The sequence below is a fragment of the Tenrec ecaudatus genome, chromosome 13, assembly GCF_050624435.1.
Source record: "Tenrec ecaudatus isolate mTenEca1 chromosome 13, mTenEca1.hap1, whole genome shotgun sequence".
NCBI lineage: Eukaryota > Metazoa > Chordata > Mammalia > Afrosoricida > Tenrecidae > Tenrec > Tenrec ecaudatus.
In genome coordinates, this window is record NC_134542.1 from 2,775,725 (window position 1) to 2,786,537 (window position 10,813).

The window sequence follows — 10,813 nt, forward strand, 5'->3', positions numbered from 1 at the left end:
TAGGAGTCTAGAGACATCTGGCTTTTGTAGACATTGAGTTTATTAAGTTACCATCAGATACTCCAGTTTTATTAAATAAATTGTGAATTTGCTGCCCTTCTCATGTTTTCCAAAATTGCATGGTGTCAGAAATTGCATCTTTTTAAAACTTCCTACCTCTATCAGTACAATGAGAGGGGTAGGAGCTGGGAGTCCTCAGGCCGGCTCCCCCCCCCCCACACACACACACACACTAATCCTGGGAGGCCGTGGAGGCAGCTCTTGGTGAAGGGTTCGTCTCCAGGCCTTGTCTACCCATGTGGCATAGTGGTTACTTGCTGGGCTGCGATCCACAAGGTCAGCAGTTGGAAACCACCAGCTGCTGCAGAGATGGGGCTGGCTTCTGTAAAGAAACCCAGAGAGGCAGCTCCACCCTGTCCTATAGGGTCATTGTGAGTTGGTGTCCACTCGATGGCAATGAGTTTAAGTGTCATTTTCTTGGTCATGGGCTAACATAACGAATGAGTGCTTGATTGACAGAGGCCCTGGTGGCACAGTGGTTAAAGCATGCTGGCAGTCTGAATCTTCCAGTTACTCCTAGGGAGAAAGATGAGGCCATCTGCTTCTGTGAAGATTCAAGGTCTCTGAAGCTTTAGGGTCCCTATAGGTCAGAGCCACCTCTGTGGCAACAGGTTTGGGGAATTTACTACCTAATCTCCAGTCATTTGGTTTTGACATTTCTCCCAAAGACCTGTGTTAAGATCCATGGGTGTGTGGTGGGTGTCAGTCAGCCATGCTTCAACAAAGAGGGAAGTGTGGCCCTGAGAAGAGGCCTATCCAGACCATCCCTTGAAGTAAAAGTGCCCAGGCTTCAAGCAGCTTGGGCTTGAGGTCCAGCTGGGTCCAGGGAAGGAGGGGGGCTAGTGGGGCCCCTGGTCAGCTGACTACAGTCCCTGCAGGGTGGCTTTAGGAAGTTGGAGGAGGGGTCATCTGCTTGCCTTTTCTAGAATCTTAAAGGCCACCCAAATTCCTTGACTCCAAAGGGGCTCACCTAAGCCAGCAGCCTTGTACCTGTGCCACCCCTCTCCCAGGGCCCCATCACCTGCCTCCACCTTTTCTTTCCATTTGTAAAGACACAGCCTTTACCAGGCCCACCCTCAAAATCCAGGTCAGACTCCCCATCTTAAGGTCCTTGCCACACCCACTGAGTCTTTCTGGGCACAAAGGGCACACGATCAAAGGCTCTTTGGGCATGGGGGGCCTCCGGGAGTCACTCCTTCACCTGCTCAGTGATTGCTCTCTTTTGGCTTCCCAGTCATTCTCACCTGCCTCTGCATAAGCAATCACTTTCCCACCCAAAGCCCAAGGGCCCCTGCAGCCTCATTTCTGGGCTCTTAAGCAGAATTCAGGAGCCCTGGTGGAGAGTGGTTATGTGCCGGGTTGCTAACCACTAGGTCAGCAGTTCAAAACCACCAACCACTCCTTGGGAGAAAGATTGGGCTTTCTATTCCCGTAAAGAGTTGCAGCCTGGGAAACCCACAGGGACGGTTCTACCTTGTCCCAATGGGTCACCATGACACCACAGCAGGCATATGGAGGAAGCAGAATTCCTTGAGAACATCATTAGCACTCGCTGGCTCTACTCCCAGCTCTCTCTACCCAGGCTGTGTCCCCAACTTGCCACTGAACTGCTCTCAGCAGCATCTTCCACGACACCCATGGTTTCCGCTCCCACTGTACCCTCATTGTAGGTGACCGTGCAGGGACTCACCCTACCATCTTGAATCACCGCCATCGCTCACTGGCCCCCTTTGTTGGGTGCTCTGACATCCAGGGGTTGGTTTGTCTCAGCCCTTTCCTATTATGCCCCCACCCCAATAACCCCACTGGACCCCATGGTTTGCTCCATGTATTTACTCCCCACCTGCTCTAACCTGTCCTCCTCATGCCCGGCCACCTGCTCCATGTCTCCACACAGGTGTTCACTGGGTCTTAACTCACCAAAGCCCACAGGGGTTCCCCCCACCCACCCCCAGGTACTCCTCCCATTTGCCTTCATATCATTGATGCACAAAATGCAGAGTTCCACTTCTAATTTCTATATTGTTCACCCACGTCTTTGCCACCATCTTCTGCAACTGGCATGGACCTAGCACCTAGCGTCTAGGTCAGCCTCCAGGTGCCCTGCCCTAACATGCTTAGAGAGAGTGTCTGCTCCTCACCTGGCCTTCAGGACTCTGCAGACCTGGCCCTCCTCCCCTCCCTCTGAGTTGAGCTCTGCTCATTGCCTGCAGGTCAGGCCATCACATCTGCCCCGAACTGGGCGGTTTCGGCTCCCACACCCTCGGAGGAGCCCTCCTTGACTCCCCACATCCTGGTCTCAGCCACGTAAATAGCGGCCACCGGGCCACCCCAACACAGTTTGGGAATCCACGAGCTCCCTTGACTTGGGTTGGCTACCTCGGAGCTCAGCGTTCGCCACGCCCGCGACGAGTCTCGGAGCGGCCTGGAGCAGTTGTGCATCAACACAGCAGGTCATCCCGCAGCCAGGGCGCGGGCACTGGGGAGCGTCTGAGGGCACTCGAAAGAGCCCGGGGACGTTAGGGGACGTTAGGGGACGTTAGGGGACGTTAGGGGACGTTAGGGGACGTTAGGGGACGTTAGGGGACGTTAGGGGACGTTAGGGGACGTTAGGGGACGTTAGGGGACGTTAGGGGACGTTAGGGGACGTTAGGGGACGTTAGGGGACGTTAGGGGACGTTAGGGGACGTTAGGGGACGCTGCGACCCACTCGAAAAGGCTCGTTAGCGCCCGGAGCCTTGGGCACGCCCCTGCCCGGTCGACTTAAGCGAGGCATGCTGGGAATTGTAGTTCATGGCCTTCGACTTTCTTCTCCTCGGGCCGAAACGAGACTACGATTCCTAGAAGCCTCCCTAGCGGGGGCGGGGACCACTCCCGCGCGAGCTACGAACCTAGTACCCAGCGGTCTCAACGGTGTGCAGCTGGCTCGCGCTGCCCGTTAGGTGACTTTCGGGCCGGCAGAGGCCCGGCGGCGGTCTCTCCGGGTCCCCTGGGACTGAGAGAAATGGGGTGAAGTGGAGCCAGCGCTCACGCTTCCCCACCGCCAGGGACTCCGCAGCTGGGCCGAGCGTGAGGGCGCTGCCCTTTTGGAGGCGTCTGGGAAGAGCCTCGGTCGGGCTGTGCGTGCGGGCTCCTGGCCATCCCAAGGGATCCGTGACTCCAAGAGGCCTGTGTCCCTGACCTGAGACGTCGCAGGTGATTCCAAAGGACAGTCGAGGGTGTCAAGTCTGAGGTCGACGGAGGAGGGGGTAGGCCACTCAGACTGTGGGCTGGAAGGAGGTTTCTTCCCTAACTGATCTGGCGGTCACTAGCCGCCTTTCCGGTCCCCATTCCTTCTACAGAGGTCTTGAGCACCAGGGTCGAGGAACAGCGACCAGATGGACAGGTCGTTCAGTCTCAAGATCGTCCGGCAAGAAGCACGGTCCCCGGGCCGCCATCCAGAGATATGCACCAAGAGTCAGTCCTTGGCCGAGAGTATTCAGGGGGCTCAGGGATGCTGCCAGATTATTAACCCAGACCTGGAGATCCAGGGGCAAAGGGTTCGCCCTTTGTCCCTCACGGGGAGTCCTAGGTATTTTTATTTTCCATCCTCACCTCATTCATTAGACCTTCTTTGGGGATCAATACCCCCCACCCCAGTGTCTCACCGGGTTCTGCCTCCCTCTGCCTGACTTCCCCTGACATAATGGGCACTTGGGGGCTGGCTTCCTCCCCAGACCTTAACCTTGAAAGCTGATACACACTCTTGGACACCTCAGTCAGTGACACGCCGTGGACCACGTTGTCCCTCGCTGTGTATGCCTCCAATCTCATTGAGGATTCTTGCAAATATTCTTCTTTCTCTTGTATTTCACATCCTCGCTGCCTATTGGTTGAGAACAAAATTTCGTGCTAGCCTCTCCCACCCTCTACTGAAAACATGTGGCCCAGTCTCCAGTGAGCTTCTAGCTGCCAAAACCACACTTTGGTGCTCATCGTCCCTCACTTGGCAGTGTGTGGCTCTGCTGGCCATTCCTGCTGCTTTCAACACGGCTCTGTGCCCACTTGGTTGTCTGTGGCCCCACCCTCCTTTTCAGACACTGGGGTGCCTTTCTTAGGCTGCCCCTAAGTGCCAACAGGATTCATTGCACTTGCCTCGACCCAAGTCAGGGCGACAACCTGGGTCATCCGTATGGCACTACCATTGTTGGTAACTACAGATACGCATTCCTGCTCAGTCCCCTCGGACGCGCTAGTCGAGTTTACCCAAATGCTGCACTCTACTTGTCCTGGAAACAGGCACCTACTCTGTATGCTCAAGGAAAGCAACTTGGTCCTCTGAAATCACCCAAAGAGAAACTAGGGCCAAGAAAAAACTCTCCTTAAGAGAGGTGCCCATGCAGACAGTGCCAGGGACTGTCAGTTCTCCTGAAGAAAGTGGATGAATGAGAGAGCTATGCTGTTTATGCCTGACCCTTTCCATCATTCCCGCAGCTGCATCCTTAGACCAGCTGCTGCTCCTCTCACTGGAGAAATCCCGTGAAAAAGATTCACTCAAAAAAAATTCACCTATCCAGTTCCACCTCCCGAGCTTCAGTCATTTCAAAACCTAACGTTCTGCAGAGGCACAGAGGCACGACAAATGTGTCCTGAGCCAGGACTCCTGTAGCCCAGGTGAGGCCTTTAGCTTCACCACAGAGGCCTTCACCTGCTCTGCCCCCGCCACGCTTAGGTTTTTGCCTTGCCGTACTACTGGCCTTGCACTACTCTACTCTGCTTGCCTCCTGGTGAGTGGGACACACCAGAGTCAAGCACCCATACCATGCTGCTCACACTGTGCCTTGTGCTTGGAGCAGCCACTGGCCCCTCGTGGTTAGATTAGATACCACCTCCTATTTGAAGCTTGCCCTGCTCCCACTTGTTTTCAGGAGTTTCCACATTATCAGTTGGGCAGTGCATGTTTCAGAGGATGGTGATCCATTACAAGACCTATTGGACCAACTACCCTTGGCAAAAACAAGGCTCCAGGAATGGGTGAAATACCAGTCAAACTATCATAGCAAGAGCCGATGGAGGTGCTCGCTGGCCTACTCCAAGAAAACCTGGAAGCCAGCTCCTTGGTTGAGTAAAAGAAATCCCTGTTTGTGGCTGTGGAAATTAGTGAACAATATTATTTCTATCACATGCAAGTAAAGTTTTGATGATGATTCAAAACTAGTTGGCAGGCATGCATTGACAGAGAGCCGCCAGAAATTCAAGCTGGGTTCCGCAGAGAGCCTGGAATGAGAGAGACTTGCTAATGTCAAGTGGATTTTGACTGAAAGCAGAGAATACCAGAAAGGTGTTTCCTTGTGTTCCATTGACCAGGCAAAGATGTTTGAGTGTGTGGGTCATAACAAACTATGGATAACCTTACTAGGACTGGAATTCCAGAACACTGACTTTTTGCTCATGGGAAACCTCACAGGCTTCTTGCTCTGGCCTGTTGAGGGCCATGCTTTTAGCAATCACCCGTGCACCCTGTCTCAGGGTACGCCAGGGTCTTGTGCAGAAAGCACTCTGCACGCGTGAACTTACATCTTGTTCTCATGTCACTGTCACCACCGCCTCCACCCTAGTGGCTGTTACCAGTCTTCACGTCTCAGATGGGAAAATGCGACTCAGACAGCATGAGCAGCCTTTCCTCCCGCTTGGCTTCTCACATAAAAGCAAGCTCATGTCCAGCAGTCCAGAAGGGTCACACAGTGCAAAGGGCAGCCGTCCTCTTACTCCACACGTGTCTCCACAAGGAACCCCCCGCGAAGGTGCGTTCGGTGGCCTAGTAGATGTGTGGCTTGTAGTTGCAAGCACTTCCATGGAGGATTAATGTCTTCCATTTTAGCACAAACGGGGCCATTTGCTCTTCTTTTTTTTTTTTTGCACTTAATGATGGAATCATGTATTTGGCAATAGAATTGCCGGGCACTGTCTGTCCAGGTGACAGAGGACAGCGCCCTCCCTGGGGATCGATCTTATCTGGGTCTGTGCACTCAGTGTCCCAGCCCAGAGCCTCCCCCTGCTGAAGGGTAGAAAGGATTTCCAAGGTTCCTTGAACATCCTGAACGTTCACCCGCCCCTCACTTAGCAACAGGATAAGGCTCCAAAGACCAGGTCATTATGTGAAAATTGACCTTATGCAAAATGGAGGACGACCACATCAGACCACCCAAAGGCCAGAGGCTAACTGCATCATGACATAACTGTCAAATTACATCATCACGCGACTGCCAAGTTTGATCGGTAGATAGCTGCCAAACCCCTGGGAATCAGGGGCCGGCCAAGCTGACAGGTAACCTGAACCATCACAGCCAACGTCACTCCTCCCTCACACCTGAGAGTTCAGGTGTGCATCATTACTGCACACAACGGTCAGGTAATTGATTTTATTTATTTATCATTGTCATGAATGACAAGTGTCAGAGACCGAGATAGTCACTAGATGAGGTCTAGGTGTCCTGAAAATATCTAGGATTAAAATGCCCCCGCAGGGCAGCCGTCCGTGCAGTGTTTGTTGATGTCAGATGGCTGCCCTGAAGGACTGCAGGTGAGTGAAGCGCCCCTCCCCCCAGTCTTCCTCTTCCACCCAGTCACTTCTGCTTCTCCCCAGATTCGGTGCTTCTATTTGGAGGTAGACATTGGATTGGTGTCTGTGTGTGTGTGTGTGGGGGGGGGGGGGTGACGGGACGTGATGGTGGTGGTGGTACCTTTATTTTTGTCCTTTGGCCTATCCATAGCGGGGCGTTTCAGGAATGTTGGGCTGGGCAGGTGCTTTTGAACGGAAATCCCAGATGTTGGTGGTGGGGTCACTGCCCTGTGGCATCTGGGTTGTACATAGTTTTGTACAAAAGGGTCGTGTCAAACCTCGGGGGTTCCACAGTTGTCTTAGGCGGGCTCTCAGCCAGGTTTTGGTGACCGTCTTTGCTGCCTTTATGAGAAGGTTGGCAGCCTGGCTGGTGGCCAGTGTGCTCTGGAACAGTTAGTGAAGCATTGGGGCCCAAACCCCACCTGCTGCTATGGGGCCATTCTGGCTCACAGGGAGCCTGTAGGACAGGAAGAGGTGCCCTCTGGAGCAGCTGGGTCTGTAAGTGTATATGGAAGCAGACGGCTGCATCTTTTCCCCGACGTTCGTGGGCAGCCCATTGCTTGGCCACAGTCCCTGCTGTGTGTCAGAATGTCTCCCCAGGCCCCTGGGTGGGTCGTGTCTTTGGTCTTCTGACCACTGCTCTTTCACCGCCCAGCCTCTGCCTTGCCATCTTGTCTCCTCCAGCCCTCCTCAGGCACTCCCTCCTCAGGCAGCTGGTGCTCCTTGCTGGTAGCTAGGTCTTCCCCGTGTCTGCTTAAGAAATGATGAGATGGGCGCCAAGCTTACCTCGCCAGCAAAACGATTTCTTAAAAACAGCAGCACGGACCTCCAGGGGACACGCGAGGCCCTCGGGCAACGCGGACCACAGGTCTCGGGGAGGAAGGGGAGTGGAGAGGTCCTTCAGGGACTTGAGGCTCGTTCTTGGAAAGAGATGGCCCGTTCCAGGGACTGTGGGCTGCATGGGTGATTGGGAGCACGGAGTGTCGGGTGTTCAAATGGAGCCCAAGGTAAAGACTTCTGAAGATGGGAAGGTGCGCATGCGCAGGGCAGCTAGTCCCTTCAGGTGCGAGTCCCTGCCCAGGTGTTCTCTGCTCTGGGGTTCAACTTGAGGTGGCAGTGTCCGGCTGCTCCCGCTCCCATGGCCAGAGCCAGCTGGTCAGATGGGCAAAGGCTGCAGAGCGAGGGAGCAGAACTAACACGGGAGAAAAGCTCTGGGGGTATGGAAAATAACGCAGGTGGTTGTCACTGGCCCCAGGTTAAGCTGCTTCCTGTAGGCGGGGTGTGCACAAGCCCATAGTGTTAGCCAGGAGAAAGTCCTCAGCATCATCTGAAGCTGAAACACGGGCAGGCAGGGACGTCCGGCTTCTCTCCGACTCGGTCTCCCACTCCTGTGTCTCTCTCCGCAGGAGCGGGGCTGCCTCACTCACAGTGCTGGAGGAGACTGCGGGCCTCAGAGGTGAGGCCTGGGAGGGGGCAGGAGGCACTTTCCCTGCTGACCTTGACTTTGGCAGTTCAAAATGACCACCTGCTTGATTGAGTGCTGAGAAGTAGGGCCTGGTCTGCCTATCGCTCCGGAGAGTTCCTCCACTTGTTGCCCCAAGGAGGAGAATGCTGCCCCAAGGAGGCAGCCATTTTCTGGCAAGACAGTAAACAGGGCCAGCTCAGAAGAGGGCAGGAGGACAGGCAGACAATTTCCCAGGAGGGAGGGAGGAGGCTTCGTGGGAGAGTCCCTCCGGAGCGGAGACTGCTGGACCATCAGGTGTAGGAAGGGTCTGATGGTGGAGGTGGGAGAGTCTTAAGGCAGGGGTATAGTATTTGATGGTGGAGGTAGCCAATCAGTAGAGGCCCAGCCAGGAGGAGGCTGGCCTTCCAGACCCAGCACTTGCCCCTGAACTTGACCTTCTTACAGCACTGTGAAGCAGCCTGCCCAGACATGGGAGGGAAATCGGGGAAGGGCACGAGTCAGGCTTCTCCCTGGGGAGTGGCTGTGGTCCTGCTGTGGGTCAGCAGGGCTCTGCTTCTTCTCTAGTGCACTCAGCCCCTTCTCTGCCTCAGGACGCCGATCCTGTGTGCCTGCTGTCTTCCCACCTGCGAAGGAGACCACACATCACAGCTTCCAGCACCGGGTCATCAGAATCCATGCGGCCAGGCCACATTCTCTGCACTGAGCTTCGAAGGGGAGTGCAAGAAGACCCAGCCAGGGATGGATACCAGGGGTGCTTACTGCCCCCCTTCCCCCACCCCCACCCCTAGTTCATTAGTTATTGCTCACTGTATAATAAGTTGGTCCCTAATTTAGCAGCTTGGAAACAGGTCTGCTTTGGGGGTTCCTCTGGGTCAGGAGTCCAGGGCAGCTAGTCCCCTGCAGGCCCACTCTGGTGGCTGGCAGGATTCGAGGGCTGTTGGGCAGAGGGAGAGCCTCGTTCTTTTCTGCTTTTTGACTCGAGGCCTAGCTCAGTTTTTGTCACATGGCTGCTTGTCGCTCACTGGCAAGCGGGCTATGGGCAGGAGGGCGGAGCAGGCCATCTTTCAGCGGTTTCGCTGTCTATTTTCCAGGCTCACCTACACTCAAGGAGGGGATAACATGGGTGGACGGATCAGGAAGGACACCCAGTCGGGTCACATTCAGACCCACCCCCAGCCTTGCAGGCCAACTGCTTTAGGGGTTTCAAGAGCTCTACTAGTTTCAGGATATTGGCCTAAGAAGGGGTGTTGTAAAGTATCAATGCTGTTTATGGGTAGCATACTGTTATTTTCAAAGTAGAAATCTGGGCCTTCCCAGAGTGACTTGGCACAGTGTCAAGCAATCCTCCCGTGCAGAAGGTATCCGTCCACAGGCTGCCCTGCTGCAACCTGCCCAAGGCAGTGATGGCCTTTACTTCCCCTTTCCTGTGCAGCACGGGACTCCTTTTCTTAATCCCACAAGTATTTACATTTTCCTCACAGCCAGTCCTGCTCCCACATGGTCCTGTACTTCCAGGTGTCCCTGGGGAAATAATCTTGGGACTGGAAAGGGAGGAGGAAGAGTGGGGGTAATCACTCCCCGGGGGCCCCTTGGCAGCTCTGAACATACCCATGGGGACCACAAGAAGTCTGGGCAGCAGATTGTCCACCAGGGCAGGAGGGCCACCTCTCTCTCACCTGCCTTTGGCCCCTGGGAGGACAGTGCTCATCCCTCCCAGGTGCCTATGCTTGGCACCATCAAGTCCTGTCATCCTGGTAATCACGGAGCCAATCTCTGTGTCACTCAGTGGAAGGGTGGTGGGAGCTGGCACCTCATCTTCTATGTCTATGGAATAAACCACATCTCAAAAGAGCTTGTGACTTCTTCAGTAGCTAGTCTGTCAGCCTTGCCTCCTGCATGATGGAGTGGGAAGGGTGGGAGGGAAGGACCCAGACCAGTCTTGCACTGGAGTATGCCCTAAGTCCCTTTGGCCACTTTGGTCCCTTTGGTCCTTTTCTGCCCCTTTCCTGAAGAGCCTGATGTCTCCCTTTTGGGTGGGGTATTGGATGTTACACAGTGTCTCACCTGTGCCATCCCAGCGGGAGAGATGCAGAACCATTGCCTTTTGACTTGGGGGCAGGCTTAAGGAAGCGGGGCTTAGCTCTGAATTGGGCAATAAAAGAGGCAATTCCATCATTTAGCTTCTTAAATCTCACCTAGGGGACAAGCATAGGTGGTTACGAGTTGAGCAGCTAACTTCAAGGTCATTGGCTTGAAACCACCAGAGGCTTCTTGGGAGTTAGTCTTAGAAACCCACAGGGGCAGTTCCAGCCTATCCTATAGGGTCGCTATGAGTCAGCATCGACTCCATGGGGGTGAGTTTGCTCTTATCTTTGGAGTGGACAGGCAGGGTTGATTTGTAATTGGAGAAGCTAAACTTGTCATTGGTACAGAGGCAGCAGTCATATTAGCCATGACAGGGGCGTTGGATCCGTTTTGTGTCGTGGACAATAGTTGTGGGTTCGGTGCAAGTACACAGTGACACTACATGAGCGCCAACCGCTAAACTGGAGGGATGGAGGTGTAACCTAATGGCGTGAAGGGCTGCCGTGAAAACTCCGCAGTCTTTGCGCCGGGTGTCAGGGGTCACTGTTGCTGTGGGGTGGGGAGGCCTAGCAACCCTATGCACAACAGAACGAAACACTGCT